Below are 16,495 nucleotides of genomic sequence, written 5' to 3'. Positions count from 1 at the left end.
GTTAGACTACACCTCTGAACAACGTGACCTCTCAATGGTGAGACCACGGGACAATCTAACATGGAAGAAGAGGGTTCAACCTTAAACTAAGAACCAGAGACAGCTAAGGAGAAATTGTCTTGTCTGGGGAAAAATTCTCCCTTACCCCAGTGGGTTGGCCAGTACTGACAGTCAGCTCTGAGCTTATACTCATAGTGTTAACATTATACAGACCGAGTAGGTTGTATTTGCATAATTAGCAAAATTTGAGATCGAGCAAGAAGGTCTACAAGGGCAGGGGCTGAGTGAGGAAAAGGAGTTGTGGAAATGATTTAATTAGGTTATAACTTCAAAGCATATGAATTGAAAATATATTTTGAAAACTGATGTAACTGGAAAATCTTGGCCAGGCCGTTCTCATACTATTTCAGAGTGAGTTTCCTTTCACTCGTGTGAGGACCTCCATTTTTCTGATGTGTCTGTAGACTGTCTCCTCTGATTACTATGCTCCGCATTTTAATGGTCAGCAGGCAAACAGCTTCTTTATCGGCTTTTCATAAGATGTAATTAACATCAATGCTAGCTTGGCACATCCATATAAAAGATGTTAACAATTTCATCCTAAGCGTACACATCTTCATTAAAAGATACTTCCTGATCCTCATTCAAAGCCAATACTTTTGACTAATGGCTCACCACATTGCTATTGCCCTCTGCTCATCGCTTGATTTGGTCCTGGCTAAAAGGGACTGACACATGTGGAAGCAGTATTGCTAATATGTAGCACGTCTCAGTAAAAGTAAACCAAGGACGCAGAAATCGTGATGTTTAAGACCTCTGCAGTACCCATATGCTGACCCTGGATACTCCAAAGTCCACCCATCCAAGCCTGCCGTTGGGGACGAACACAGGCAGGGAGAGGGAGTTTTCAGGGGAGGTTTTCCAGCACTCACTTGACTTCTCACCAAAAATATTCTTGTTTGAATAGTGCCATTTGTGGTCTAATATTTTTTTTTGAGGTAAGGACCTACTTGCCAGTTTATTTCATTTAAGTGTTTTCAAACAATGTCAGTTTCTTGGTGATGGTAATGCAGAGAAAATTTCTCAGCCCTGTAATAAGGCAAATGGTGATTATGATCTTATGATAATCATTAAAGTATCATATTAGAGAAGTGCTTCCAAAGTTTGATGGCTACCTGAATGCCCGCATTATTCTTTTTTTTTAAAGATTTATTTATTTTATGTATATGAGTGTTCTATCTGCATTTACAACTGCCAGAAGAGGGAATCAGTTCACATTATAGATGGTTGTGAGCCACCATGTGGTTGCTGGGAATTGAACTCATGACCTTTGGAACTGCAGACAGTGCTCTTAACCACTGAGCCATCTCTCCAGCCCTGCATTATTCTTTCACAAGGCAAGATTCTTATTTTGCACTTAGGATGGGGGCTGAGACTCGACATTTCCGTTAGGTCTCAGGTGATGGTGGGACTTGTGAACAATAGGCATAAACCACACATTGAAGAGTGTGGCTGGTGCTGGTGGAAAAACTCTAAAAATCCATCCAAAAGGCACTCCTGATGATTTTGGCCATGACTCTCAGCCTCATTGCACAGAAGCATCAACTGCAAACATTTATAAACTGTATCTCACCTCTCACTCTCATGTAATCATAATATTGAAGGTAAGATGCAACCATTAGTATTATTTTTTAATTCCTAGATGTTTCTATTGTGCTTTAAGAGAATATGGCTTTTTTTACACAATTGGTTAGAGTCATCTTACAGTTCTGTAAAGGTAGTTAAATGTGATAGTTGTGTTATGGTGTCTTACCAATTTCATGCTTTCTTTGGCACTTTGTTTTTAGGATTATAAGTAGTTTTTATTGGAAATAAAGGTGCACAAGAGAAGCTTGATAGAAACAAAATCTATTCTTTTTGAGGCATGCTTAAAGTACCTGGAAGGTGTTTAATTAGAAGCAGTCAAGATGTAATATATGTGAGGAGCCATTAATTAAGGATCAAATTAATTATTTACACAAATATTTTGCTCCTAACTGCTCCATAATATAGGATATTTGGTATACATATGCATACACACACAGGGATTTTATAATTTTTCACATACTTAACATTTTAGCTTTTTAATTTTTAATTTTTTTCTTCACAATTTATTCATTATATATCCCTATTGAAGCCCCCTCACTAGCCTCCCCTTGTCCCACCCTCCCACTTTCTTCCCCCCTTCCCATAGTCCACTGAAAGAGGGAGTTCTCCACCATTGCTCTCTGCCCATAGCTTGTTAAGTCTCATCAGGACTGCCTGGATCCACTTCCTCCTTGGCCTGGCACAGCTGCAACACCAGGGGCAAGTGATCAAAGAGCAGACAACCAAGTTCATGACAGAGGCAGCCCTTGCTCCCCTCCCTCAGAGATCCACATGGAGACTGAGCTGCCAATAGACCACATCTGAGCAGGGCGTCTAGATTCTCTCCATGCATGGTCCCCCATTGGCACATCAGTCTCTGCAGGATCCCCTGTGTTCAGATCTTCTAGTTTTGTTGGTCTCCTTGTGGGGCTCCTTTCCTGCCATGTTGTTCTATTCCCACACAACTCTTCCTGCATAAGACTCCCTGCACTCTGTCCAAAGTTTGGCTCTGAGCCTCAGCATCTGCTTTGATACCCTGTTGGGTGGATCCTTTCAGAGGACCCTCTATAGTAGACTCCCATCCTGTTTCCTCTCTTCCACCACTTCTGATGTCTATCCTGTTTGCCATTCTGAATGAGATTTAAGCATTCTCCCTAGGATCCTCAGTGTTTAGCTGCAAGTTTCTTCTAGAAGTTACATTTTCTTTTGGAGTAGCTACCAATCATTTTTTGAAAGTTGACAAAGGATGCATTATGATTAAATTTGTACAATGTTTTGAAGTCTCTCTATACTTCCTATCATTCTTGGTTCAGTCCTCATCAAACCAAGAACTGATGACTAGCTCAGTAATTGTGGCCACATTTGGTCTTAAAAGTTCATTTTTGCAGATTAAATTTATACAGTGAGCTATGCCAGTTCAGTCTTGTTTGGATGATAGTTCCCTCTTTCATTAACAAGAGAAATGCCCATACCCATCAGCGGGGCTGGACTTGATGCTGTTTTACTACAATGGGGATAAATTGGCTGTACTCCACTGACACTTCCAGAAGCCTTTCCCTGTGACTGATGGCTCCCATTTGCAAGATGTCAGGCCAAGGTCTGAGGAACTTCCTTTAGCAGTGTAAATTGGCCCACTTGGCTTCATCAGCATAGTAATCTCAGCAGTGGCAAGGACCTGCCAGTCTATCAGTTGATTGGGTTCACTGAAAGTTGCAATTCTGAAATTGTTCTGCTTCTCAGCTAAAGAACATTGCATTAGAAGTGTATGAAGGGATTATAACTATGAGTTAAAATGTACTTAAAATGTAAGATTTAATAAAAATGGCTAAAGCGATATTTGTATGTTAAAAGATTGCACACATGAACACATTATTTAGCCTTTGACAAGTTCATTTTTTCTCTCATCTTCAATATGATACTTTACTTTTACTTTTGAAAGTTATATTTATTACTTACTAATTTTTACGTGTGTGCATGTATATATGATTATGTGTATGAATGGCACATGTGTGAATATCAGAGGACAAGTTATGGGGGTTGATTTTCTCCTTTCACCATGTAGGTACTAGAAATGGAACTCAAGTCTTCAGGGTTGATGGAAAATACCTTAGCTGCTGAGACATTTTGTTGGCACTAATATTATCTTTTAATATAAAGTATGTTTTACCCATAGTGCTATTTTTCTTGTCAAATTTATACAATGCTCAGTAAATGTATAAATCATAAGGGTGGCTGAGAAGTAATTGCACCTAACATACACACTTGAAATACCAGTCCAGAATGTGATCACATAGCCCTTTCCTTTCTCACACATATATACCCCTGCCACAGAATATTTTTCCTGACTCTTGTTTCTCTGGGAGGTTACCCACTTATTCTGAAGATGTAATTCTGGAAATACTTCCTGGATAAGTTTACATGGCTGGGAAGTACCTTATTTGGAACTATCTGATCTTATGTTGTTTGTTCTTTGGGTGTTGACTGGTGACTGGACTAAATGGATTCATAGAGACTTAACCAGAAGTCATTTGAAGGCCAAAGTGCTGAAGAAGGTTATAGAACATGTGTGGTATGTTACAAAATGATAAACATGCTTTTCTCAAGTGGCTTAGACACTGCTCTTCAAAGCCTTTCCTGATACAGTTTATACATGCTTAAAGAGAATGAAAATTTAGGTAAGATATTCTATGATGAATACTAAGGAACCTGTTCTTATAAAATAATTTTAAAAGAAATATTTGTATTTTATTATGCTGTTTTAAAATTTTATTTATTGTTCTCTCTTTTATTCCATCCTAATCACATTCCTTATTCCTTCATTCCTCCCAGTCCTTCTCCCAGCTCTCCTCTCCCCCAGATTCACTCCTTTTACAGTTCCCTTCAGAAATAAACATTAATTTTTTTCACACAGTGTTTTGTTAATATTCTTTCTCCTCCCCTAATTTTTGGCTACATAATTTAGGCCCATTTCTTTCTGCTATGAATCTAGTATTAGATGTTTGACAGTTCAGCTTTTACTTAAAGTTAGGGTGGAGTGTAAACTTCCATTTGTTTAGATCATAGAATTACATCTGCTGCCCAAATTGCTCATCCACAATAGATATGGGTATGTTACAGTCATTTTTAACTAGTTTTAGCTTAGCAACTCAATTATTTAGCTAAAAGAGACAATGTTTGAAAGGTGCTTGTTTTTACATCTCCACCCATGAAATATGCTTTTGAACTAACCACTAGATATTGAAGAGTTGTAGTATCTTCAAGAAAATTAAAAGCAGAGATGCTTTTCTCATTGTTTAGCTAAGTAGAATAACTCAGAACAGGGGCATGCTCCCCCAAAGACAAAGTACTCCAAAACTTAATGAAAAGAGTCAACTTCTTGTGATCGCCAAGAAATTTACTTAAAAAATATGATTTTGTTATATTATAAACAGTACCTTACTAGATAATGAATAATTGACAGTGTGGGATGAGATTGCTCTAGTGTATTGTTTTCCTGACTTGACCTTTGTGGTCTATAGCCCCAGTGCAGAAAAATACAAGGAGAGCCACAGATAACCGATATTCTCTGTGAGAAGAGGAAAAGAAGGAAAGGTAACAAGACTAATGCTCAGAATGTGACTTACTAGTTCCTCCTGCCTCTTTCTTGTGGGTGAACTTGGGATCCACATGGAGTTTAACTGCAGGCAGGACTCCAGGATACAGCTGCTGTGAGGTCGCTGGAGGTGGGGTGGGACCTTTCAGCAATGAAGCTGTTTGTGAATCACTGGCCTGTACCCACTCTCCTATAAATGCGTTGGTTCCTCAGGGTAGACTGGAGCGGTGCTGTTGCCGTAGTTTGTCATCAGTGACCTTTCTTCCTTGAGTAGACATTTGGTTTTCACACCTTCCAGAAATGGTCATGCAATGCGTATAAGCAAAAATATTCGTATATTAAAAGAAAGATATCTCAGACGTATCAGTGATGTAATGTGAAAATGGGGTAGGTACAAAGATGTCACGGCCTCCTGCTAGCAGTCCTTGTACTCCTCTCATTCATGTACTGAGTTCATAGGCTTTCAAAATAGCAGCTTCCAGCATCACTGCCGTCCTCAGTGGCTTCTTGTTGCTTCCTTCTGTCTGTACATTTCTGGGTCATTTTGGACTTTGATTTGTGCCTGGCTTTCATATCTCGTACAGGCACTTGAAGGTTAAAGTTTTCTGGATGCTTGTGAATAAAAATAATTCTTTATTTCTTTCTGTACTTCAATTTAACTAAAAGAGGAGTCATTTAAAGCGTTATTTCTAGAGAATATATTTTTTTACTTTCCAAGAAAATGAAAAGTTTAGCATCTGATCAGTGTTTATTGTTGATATTTTGCACCTTGGTTACCTGATAATATTATTCATCAGAATTCTGTCATGCTTTCAGAATTCTTTTTTTTTATCAATTCAGATTTTATTAAAGGCAATATAAAATTAAGATACACATATCTCAGATCTTCAGACAGTGATGTTCATGATTACATATTTTTCTCAGCCTGGATAGTTTTAAAGTCAGTAATTCTATTAGAATAATTACAGAGTTTCTGAATAACTAGGGCTGAATAGCTAAAATCTACAAAAAGTCAATGATACATGCTTAAAGAAAAAAGACTATAGTAGCAATAATAGAATAATAACTAAAGCTCATGTTTATATAGGTTTTAGAGTTGACAGCAATTTTACATAAATGACATTTTTATTCTAAGAAATAGTAATGAACTTGAATCTTATAATTTGAGTTTTAAACCATGAGGTCTTTGAACTATTTTTTGATGCTTCAATGGAATGGATTTTTACCTTGGTGTGTATGAGGAAGATAATCTGACTCATTCTCTTCCTTTAAAGGAAATTACTTTCAGTGCCTTCTGCAAGTGGAGGCCAATTGGAGCCTGAACATTTTAGAAAATGTAGTAGAAAAATAATAAATAAAGACAGGTATGATCAGATTTCATATTTTGAGATTCCTTAAATTTTACACCAGAGGCAAAGCATCTTTGCTCTTACTTGAAGTGCCAGTGAACCCTTGTCTACTGTTGATTTTGTTTAATAAAACCTGCTCATTTTGCTTTTATGCAATAGAGCTATCTACCTGTCAGATTTTAACCAAAGTGAGTACAACTTCAAACATGTTTTAAATTTGTAAGAAACTAAATAATACATGGCATCTGAAAATCATCCTTTCAAGTCTAGAACTACAGGCTGTCACAATGCTGTATCAAACAAGTAAACCTTGAGAGTGATAGGTCAAGGTGAGTCAAGAAACAAATATTCAAGTTCTGCTTTGCTAATTATTAAAAGACAAATGTGGTTCTGCTTTCAGAATTCTTTAGAAATCAGTTCACTGTTCAGCATTGCTGGAAATATTATTCAATAATAAAAGCAAGAATACACATCACAAAATACTACTTATTAACACGGCTACACATTAATTAAAGGTGCAGACTAAATTAGTAGTTATTTGTCATTCTTATTTTTGCTCTTCTAGACCATTTTTTGTTATCCAATATTCACCTTTAAATAGCTATGCCATATACGTGCCTGGGCTCTAATTCTCTTCCACATCTCCCTGTTCTGTCCTACACACACACACACACACACACACACACACACACACACACACACACCTTGAAAGACTGGGTATGATGCAGAAGAACAGAATTCGATGATACAAAAATCCTTACCAGGCTATTTGAGGCACATGACTATAAGATTCTAAAGGTATCTTTCAGAATTCTGTTACATTTGAAGTCAAATTTTCATGAAACATTTTCTTTTGTAACTGAATGTCCTCATAAATGTAGGAGCTGTGAATATAGCACCATTTTTTCTATGCATTATTGTTTATATTAGGTAGGGTAGCTTTGGCAGTCAATTTTAATAGGGAGGTATTAATTTCAAATAGTAGCCTGCATGTAATGGCAGCAATGAAGAGTATTCCCAGAGACTGCTCCAAAATTAATTTGTCAGTTTGACCCAGTAACGAAAATGCATACTAAAACACTGATGTGAATTGAAAATAAAATCACTGCACTTGACAGATTTAATAGTTTAAGTGATTTCAAATTAACCACATACCACTGACCGCAAGTGGGGAATGTGAGCTTTCTCCTATAATGAAACGTACTCTGGGGGCTCATTATACAGAGAAGAATAAATAAATGCATAGTAAATAAATCGGCACTAGGGAAGAGAGAGTGGCAACTACTTAATGATTCGTACATGCGTACATAAAGACATCACAAGCAGTTCAGATACTGTTTTCCCTTTTCGGTTTTGTTCTATTATAAATAAAAAACACTGATCAGTCAATTTAATATATGATAGATATATTAAAAATATAAATAATGACAAAATATATAAACTTCCTGAAGTAAGTAGTGAATAATAGAATAACATTTTATTAAAAATGTCTAAAATGCAGAGCCTTCCTACTTGTTTTCATTTTATCTAAAAATTCAAGTAGCAGTTACTTTTGAGTCATTACTATTTAAATCTTCAATACAGTATATAAATATATATCAACTTATTCCAGCTCATAAGAATATTATATTTGAGCATCACATTTGAAAGCAATATTACTGTTATTTCTCCATGAAAATACACAATCTTATTTTTTGCCCCTACTATGAGTAGAGACAATTTGAATATAAATCACAGACGATTTTGGAGCACTTGGTATACAAATACACACTAAGAGTCCACAAGTGACAATATATTTCTTTAAAAAGTTAGTTTTTCTACCCTTCCCAGGATGGACTCCATAGGGTATCATGCTCCATTCCCATAACTTATGAGGAATCTTTCACATGATGGTTAGTCTTTGATGCCCTGAAGCTGAAGAAAGAGAATGACTTCAATTCTTTGCAGCAGGGCCTACTTAAGTGGTACCACCTCTGATTCCCAGAACAGAACATCTACAGAGAGTAATGCCTTCTGAATCATAAATATTTGAAGACCTCAGAAAAGCTTCTGTTGGTAGCTCATGCCATTCTTTTCATTGGAAACCCTACCATCCAGTCAGCTATGCTGACATTTGCTACTACCACAGGAATCACACCAATCACTGTCTGCTTCACTCCTGGGACCATCACTAACCAGCTACAAGGGTGTCTTCTTGTGATGATTGACCCAGGCTAACCAACAACCTTTCACAGAGGTATATTTACTTGTATTTTGTTATATTTCCCCAGTGTTTTAACAAAATACCTCACAGAAGCAAGTTAGAATTAAAGAATTTATTGGGACTCACAGTTTTAGAAGGTCCATTGTCATTTGGCTCCATGTGTCTGAGCCAGTGGTAGAAAGAACATTGTGGTGAAAGATGTGTCTCAGAGACACAGCAAGACAGACAGAAAGTAGAAAAAAAGACTAGAATGAGCCAAAGATGAGATGCCCCCAATGACACATATTCCCATTGTCCTGTTGCCTCTAGCTAGGCTCAGTCTCCTAAAGTTTCACCAACTTCTCAAAACAACACAAACACTTGAGAACAAGTGAATAATAATACATGTCTTTAGAACTGGAATGTGGCAAATTCTCAAAAAACATTAGTACATAGTTAGAGGAAGAAATGGACATTGTGTAAAAAGAAATTCGGCTGACAAAGAATGGGAACCAAAGTGACACAGTCTCTTAGATTTAATATGAGAGAGAAAATGCTATCAAATGGCATAGAAATGATTGAAAAAAAAACAGTACTCTATTAACAGATAATCTTGGTAAAGTGGTTTATGATAGATCATAGATTCAACATCCAGGGGCCAAGATAAATAACTATAAAAAAACTTTCAAAAAACTATGCTATGAAGGGAAGGAAAGTAGCTAGGATTGAATTTAGATAAAGGATATTTTTAATGCAGTTTTGATTAAAGAAGTGAGCACGTAACTAGATAATTACAGAAAAAAGAAATCACTGGAGACCAAGACGGAAGATAGTCTACATACAAGGTTGTGGTTACTGTTGCAGGGGAAAGATTTTAAGTTAGAAACAAAAGCAGGAGATTCTACTTATTTGGGGTCATCGTAAAATAATGACACAAGCAATGCCAGCTTAGTCATTCTTATCTGTAATATTCAAGTGGTGATGTTCTTAATTTAGGTCAAAGCTTAATCTGCAGGTAAGCATTTTCCAAAGTTACATAGTTTTAGAAACAGAACATTAAAAATCATGTTTAAAAATAAAAAAGATTTTCCCCCTAACCTTCAGGTACTTTAAAGTGGATAGTTGATGAAGAAATAATTCTTGCATTGATTGTATGAAGATGGAATAGCCATTGGGCATTAGAAGTCACACAGTTGCACTATCAATAAATGGACATCTCTTTCCTTGCAAGGGGTGGAAGGATCTAGAGTAAGGATGATTTTATTTGTAGCTACTGAAAGTTGCACAAAAAAGTGTGTAGTGACCCACCCCCCTAAAGAGAAATGGAAATCTGTACTCTAGTTCTGGGAGGTATGAATTGATGGGGAGAAAAAGTTTAAGTAAAGGATCATAGACACGATAAGAAAACAAACTCGGTTTACAGAAAGTTTAAGTGCCAGCAAGTATCAACACAAGATTGCTACATACAGGCTTTATCAGGCATACTACTTGTAACATACATATTAATATATGTATATATATATATCACATATAACACATATATGTTAGTATGTTAACACATATACTCAAAAACAGTTATAATCTTTCTGTTGTTTCTAAACTAATTGTCTCTTCACTCAATCTCAGTTTTTGTTTTTTGTTTTTGTTTTTTTGAAGAACAAGGCCAAAACAAGATTGATAGGATATTGGGTGGTTTGATGTCCTCTCCACGCTATTTCTGTGATTACCTGCTGGAGGCTTGTTTGCCCCACTAAAGAACAACAGTAAAAGAGATAATGCCAAATAAAAAATACTTAGTCTGGTGAATGTCTTAAAGATAACTCACCTCAATACTAGAAAATTCTCCCTGGCAACAAAATACAGGGACATGGTCATATCTGAAATGAATTTAAAGTGGCAACAATTTGACTGTGTTTCTGATTTTTATTTGCTTCACAGAAGCTTGAGATAAGCATAGATAATTTAACAGTTCAGTTTTTTACTGCATGTTAGTTAATTTAACTCTTTTTAGAAAAATTGAGTTATGAATTTCATCATATGAATTATCCAATTAAGACACTAATGAAAAAAGTCTATGTTATATTGCCAAGTATTAGAGTCAAGAAAGCAGGGCCCCAGGAACACATGGTTCTAGCCTCTGGCACTTGGCCCTACAAGCCATACCAAGGAGGGCTGATGGACCCCAGGACATCTAACCTCTGCTCCAGCTAGGCTCTATCACCTAGGTCTGGAATACTTAATGTGCCTGGACAGGTTGAACCTCTTCTTTCTCTGAGGAGGAGAGGGGAGAATGGGGGTGGGAAGGTGGGTGAGAAGATGAACTGAGAAAAGAAGGGGAGAGCAATAAGGATTTAAAGTGAATAAATAATTATTTTTTAATTAAAAAAAAATTAAAAATTTAGAGTCTTTCAGAGGTCCTCTGTGGAAAGCTCCTGTCCTGTTCTTTGTCTTTTCCTACTTCTGATGTCTATTCTGTTTGCCCTTCTGAATGAGGATTAAGCATCTTCCTTAGGATCCTCCTTGTTGTTTAGCTTCTTTAGGCTATAGATTTTAGTATGTTTATCCTATATTATATGTCTAATATCCAATTATAAGTGAGTATATATCATATGTGTCTTTCTGCTTCTGGGTTACCTCACTCAGAATGATCTTTTCTAGATGCCACCATTTGCCTGCAAATTTCATGATTTCCTTGTTTTTAATTGCTGAGTAGTATTCCATTGTGTAAATGTACCACAATTTCTGTATCCATTCCTCCATTGAGGGACATCTAGGTTGTTTCCAGATTCTGGCTATTATGAATAGATCTGCCATGAACATGGTTGAGCAAATGCTCTTACTGTATGGTAGGGCATTTTTGGGGTATATGCCTAGAAGTGGTATAGCTGGATCTTGAGGTAGGACTATTCCTAATTTTCTGAGAAAGCTCCAGGTTGATTTCGAAAGTGGTTGTACAGGCTGGCTGCATCAACTTCTTTTGTGGTCTGGCAAGGCTGCACCCCGCATGAAGAGGTGATCAAAGAGCCAGCCACTGAGTTCATGTTAGAGACAGTCCCTGTACCCTTTACTAGGAACCCATTTGGAAACTGAGCAGCCTGTGGGCTTCCTTTGAACAAGGGGTATAAGTCCTCTCTATGAATGGTCCTTAGTTGGAGTATCAGTCTCTGCAGGCCCCTCTGGGTCCATGAATTTTGGCTTTGTATAAAGTATTTCTAAACTCAACTTCTATACAGTTCTTTTACTTCTTAAATTTATTAATTTAATTTTATTTATGTAATATTTATTACAATTTATTTACTTTGTATTGCCGCTGCAGCTCCCTCCCTTCTTTCCTCCCAGTCCCACCCACTCTCCTTGTGGAGTTCCTGTCCCCTCCAGGTATTTCTATCTCCTTCTTCTTTCATAAGGATTTCAGCACTCTGCCCAAAGTTTGGCTATGAGTCTCTGTATCTCCTTCAATACCCTAGTGGGAACTCAGTGGCTGGCTTATTGATCACATCCCCCTGGGGTGGGAGGTACAGCCTTACCAGGCCATAGAGGAAGATAATACAGCCAGCCTTGATGAGATCTAATAAACTAGGGTCAGACAGAAGGGAAGGAGGTTCTCCCCTCTCAGGGAACTAGGGAAAGGGTATAAGGGGAGAAGAGAGAGGGTGGGTGAGACTGGGAGGAGAGAACGGAGGAGGCTGCAGAGGGGATAAAAAGTGAATAAATTGTAATAAATATTATATAAATAAAATTAAATTAAAAAATTAAAATGTGAAAGAACTGTATAGAAGTTGAGTTTAGAAATACTTAATACAAAGGCCAAGTGCTAAACCAATTTAGACATATTATTTCAGTTGTTCAACTTTTATACATAGATTAGATTGTTGATAGAGTTGATAACAATCATAAGAATAGCATGTAGTTAGGAAATATGCTTTTTTATTTTTTAACAATTTTTACTTTTTTTATATTAATCACAGGTTATTTACTTTGTATCCCAGCCATACCCTCCTCCCTCATTCTCCCCCAATCTCACCTTTCCTCCCTGATCTCCTCCCTGTCACTTTCCAGGTCCTCCTCCCCTTCCATCTGACCCTAGCTTATCTGGTATCTTCAGGACTGGCTGCAATGTCCTCCTCTGTGGCCTAGAAAGGCTGCTCCTCTCTCAGGGGTGGGGGGAGGTCAAAGAGCCAGCCATTGAGTTTATGTCAGAAAAGTAAGGGAAATATGCTTTTGACTATGATAAAGTGAATTGTACAGAATAATTGCATTGTCTGAAACAATTACAATACTACACAACATGTATGAAAGAATCATTTATGCACTGGGTAGATACCGCAGAGTAGAATCTTCGGCTCTATACTTGTGCTCCATTTCTAAGCTGTTTGTGGGGTCCGCATACAACACAGGACAGAAAAAAAAATGGGAGCATACCCAAAGCTTCAATTTTGCTCAGTATAAAGAAATAAAAGTTGAATTTAGGGTTTAAAAGATCAGGAATTCCATCAGATTGAGGTAAGCTGTTTAGAAATTGTACATACTCTTTTCTTTTTTCTTCAAAGATTTTGCACAAGTATACAGTGAATTTCTCTCTGCCAGAGGACATCAGCTGCCATCAGCTCCTCAGCTAGGGGTGGGCCTGTGAGCTCCCTCCCTATCCATGCTAGAATTTTAATAGCTTCGTCTTGTGTAGAATTTGTGCAAGTCACACAGATGCCATGAGTTTGTGTTTTGAACATATATATTGTATCAGGATGATAGAATTTCATTGGACTCTCTATCCTCCAGTTTGTATATTCTTTCCAACCCTTCCTTCATAGTGTTCCCAAGATGTCACATTAGAGCACACGCAGGAACACATTGAATGGTATTGCATCTTCTGCCATTAACCAGCATTACCCACTGTAATAAATAGCTTCTCTGACCAAGGTTGGAAGCAATACAAACCTATGTATATAAACATAAATACTTAGAAAGCAGCATAAAAACATAATCATTTAGAAAACATTAACAGAATCTACCTTAGAGCCCATGAATTCCCTATCTAGGGAATTTGATGGTATTTGTTTTAACAAGCATGAACTTCCTTTCATGGATTAGGTCTCAAGTCCAATCAACAGAGTTAGTTACCAACAATACTGGTTTTCTCACTTTTGCATCAATGGACACACCTTGCCACACAGGGCTTTATTGCAGCATTCAGGGCCAGTGCTGCATAAGACCAGTGTTATTCTTTCTTCCCCTGGCATACTGTAATGCACTTTCTAACTCTGTGAAAGCAAGGAGAGCTTCCAGATGAATTCAAGATTGATTTTGCTGTGTCCTGTAACCAAAGTGTGTGGTTCTTTAGCAATAGCATCATAATCACTTTTATTTAAGCCTCCACCTGCTCTCTCCATTTTCCATCCTCATTAATGCGCTACCTGCATGAACACAAGTGTCCCCAGTACTTCCCTCTTTGCTTTATTTTTCACTTATGTTCTGCCAATGTCCATTCATAGTTTAGTAGTTTCCACATCAACTACATGTTAAACACACATATACACACAAAAACAAACACACAAACACTCACATAAACACATATTACACAAGTGTGAGAGAGGATAGGTGGAGAAAGAGAGAAGAGTGTGCGAGTAAGAGTGGAGAGAATTAAAGTTTAGATATTCACCCGAAAGAAAGTTTACCTTCTGTTTGTTGTTTGGGTACTCTCACTCAGTATAAATTTTTCAGTTCCACATACATACATGTAAGTTTTTCTGTAATTTATTTTTTCAGATAACTGACTAATATCTTATTGTGTATATATACCTCACTATCAATTTATCAACTGATGGTCATGTAAGCTGATTTCTCTGTCAATATCTTTGTTATTTAATTGTTGGAAGGCTGTGAATTTTAGTGTGTTAATATTGTACCTGCTGAAAGTATTTATTAGATCTAAGAAAATTTTGGTGGGGTCCTTTTTTATCTCATATATAGGAACCCATCATTTGCAAGAATGGAAATTCTGAGTTCTTTTAAAGTTTATATATGTTTCCTTTTTCTTTTCTTTTATTAATGCTCTAGCTAAGACTAATGTACTAAATAGGAGTGAAAATATTCAATACCTTTATCTTGTTCTTGATCCATGGCAACATTTAGAATTTTTCCTCACTTTGCATGATGCTGGTTTGTTGTAAACAACATTTATTATAGTATACTGTGCTCAGCATAACCTCTCCATAAGTGTTATGAAGAAGTGATTGATATTTTGTCAGAATCAAATAGGTAAATAACATTTATTTATTTAGATATGTGAATGAACTTGGCCTCTCCGGAGTGAAACAAACTTACCTGTGATGGGAGATCTTTTTGTAGTACTCTTGCATTCTATCTGATAGTGTTTTATTGGCAATGTTAACATTTATATTCAGTGGAGAGACTGCTTTGTAATTTAATGTTTTTCTTCTTGTTGTATCTTTATTTTTATCTTGAAGTGGTGTTGAACTTTGTCGAAGGCTTTTTCTGCATCTAGTGAGATAATCATGTAATTTTTTTCTTTGAGTTTGTTTATATGGTAGATTACATTGATGAATTTATATTTAACCATCCCTTCATCCCTGGGATGAAGCCTATTTGATCATGGTAGATTATATATACTATGCTCTTGGTTAGTTTGTGAGTATTTTATTGAGCATTTTTGCATCAGTGCTCATGAGGGATAGTCTGAAATTTTCTGTATTAATAGAGTCTTTGTGTTATTTAAGTATCAGGGCGACTGTGGCTTCATAGAATGAATTGACAATGTTCTTTCTGTTTCTATTTTGTGGAATAGTTTGAGGAGTATTGGTTCATCTTTGGAAGTCTGGTAGAATGTTTAGCTAAAACCATCTGGCAATGGGCTTTTTTGTTGTTGTTGTTGTTGCTGTTGGAATAATTGATGACTGCTTCTATTCCCTTGGTGGTTATAAGACAGTTTAAATTGTTTACCTGATCATGATTTAGCCTTGGTAAGTGAAACCTATTGAGAAAATCATCCATTTCCTTTAGGTTTTCCAATTTTGTAGAATATAGGCTTTTGAAGTAAAATCTAATGATTTCTTGGATTTTGTCAGTGTCCATTGTTATGTCCCCCTTTTCATTTCTGATTTTATTCATTTGGATGGTATCTCTCTACCTTTTAGCTAGTATGGCTTGGAGTTTGTCTATCATGTTGATTCTCTCAAAGAACCAGTTCTTGATTTCACTGATTCTTTGTATTGTTCTCTTTGTTTCTAAGTTACTGCTTTCATCCCTGAATTTGATTATTTCTTGCCATCTACTCCTTTTGGGTGTGTTTGCTTTTTTGTTCTAGAGATTTTAGGAGTGCTTTTAACTCTCCAATTTCTTTATGAAAGCACTTAGCACTGTGAGCTTTCCCCTTAGCACCACTTTCCTTGTGTCCCATAAGTTTGCCTATATTGTGTGTGAAGAGCTGCTGGTTTATCAGGCTGCTTTGTTATTGAGCTCTCAGTGGAAAAAACATGTTTTTACCCTGGCCTTCACCTGGAGTCAGTGATAAGCAGGATGTTTGGCCAAATCTACCCTCTTTGTTTGAGACAGCAGGTGGGGTGTCTTTTTTCTCAAGTTCACACCTTTTGTTCATGTGAGGATTACACAGATAGGTGGTCAAAGTAAACAAGTTTGACTCCTCCATGAACCCCTTCATTGTACTGAAGTGCTTTACTCTGACTATGAAAAGGGATTATTGGAATAAACCTGTGTGACAGTTTGTTCTGG

The sequence above is a fragment of the Meriones unguiculatus genome, chromosome 6, assembly GCF_030254825.1.
Source record: "Meriones unguiculatus strain TT.TT164.6M chromosome 6, Bangor_MerUng_6.1, whole genome shotgun sequence".
Taxonomy (NCBI): domain Eukaryota; kingdom Metazoa; phylum Chordata; class Mammalia; order Rodentia; family Muridae; genus Meriones; species Meriones unguiculatus.
The sequence above is the reverse complement of the archived record's forward strand: the minus strand, read 5'-3'. Positions refer to the sequence as shown.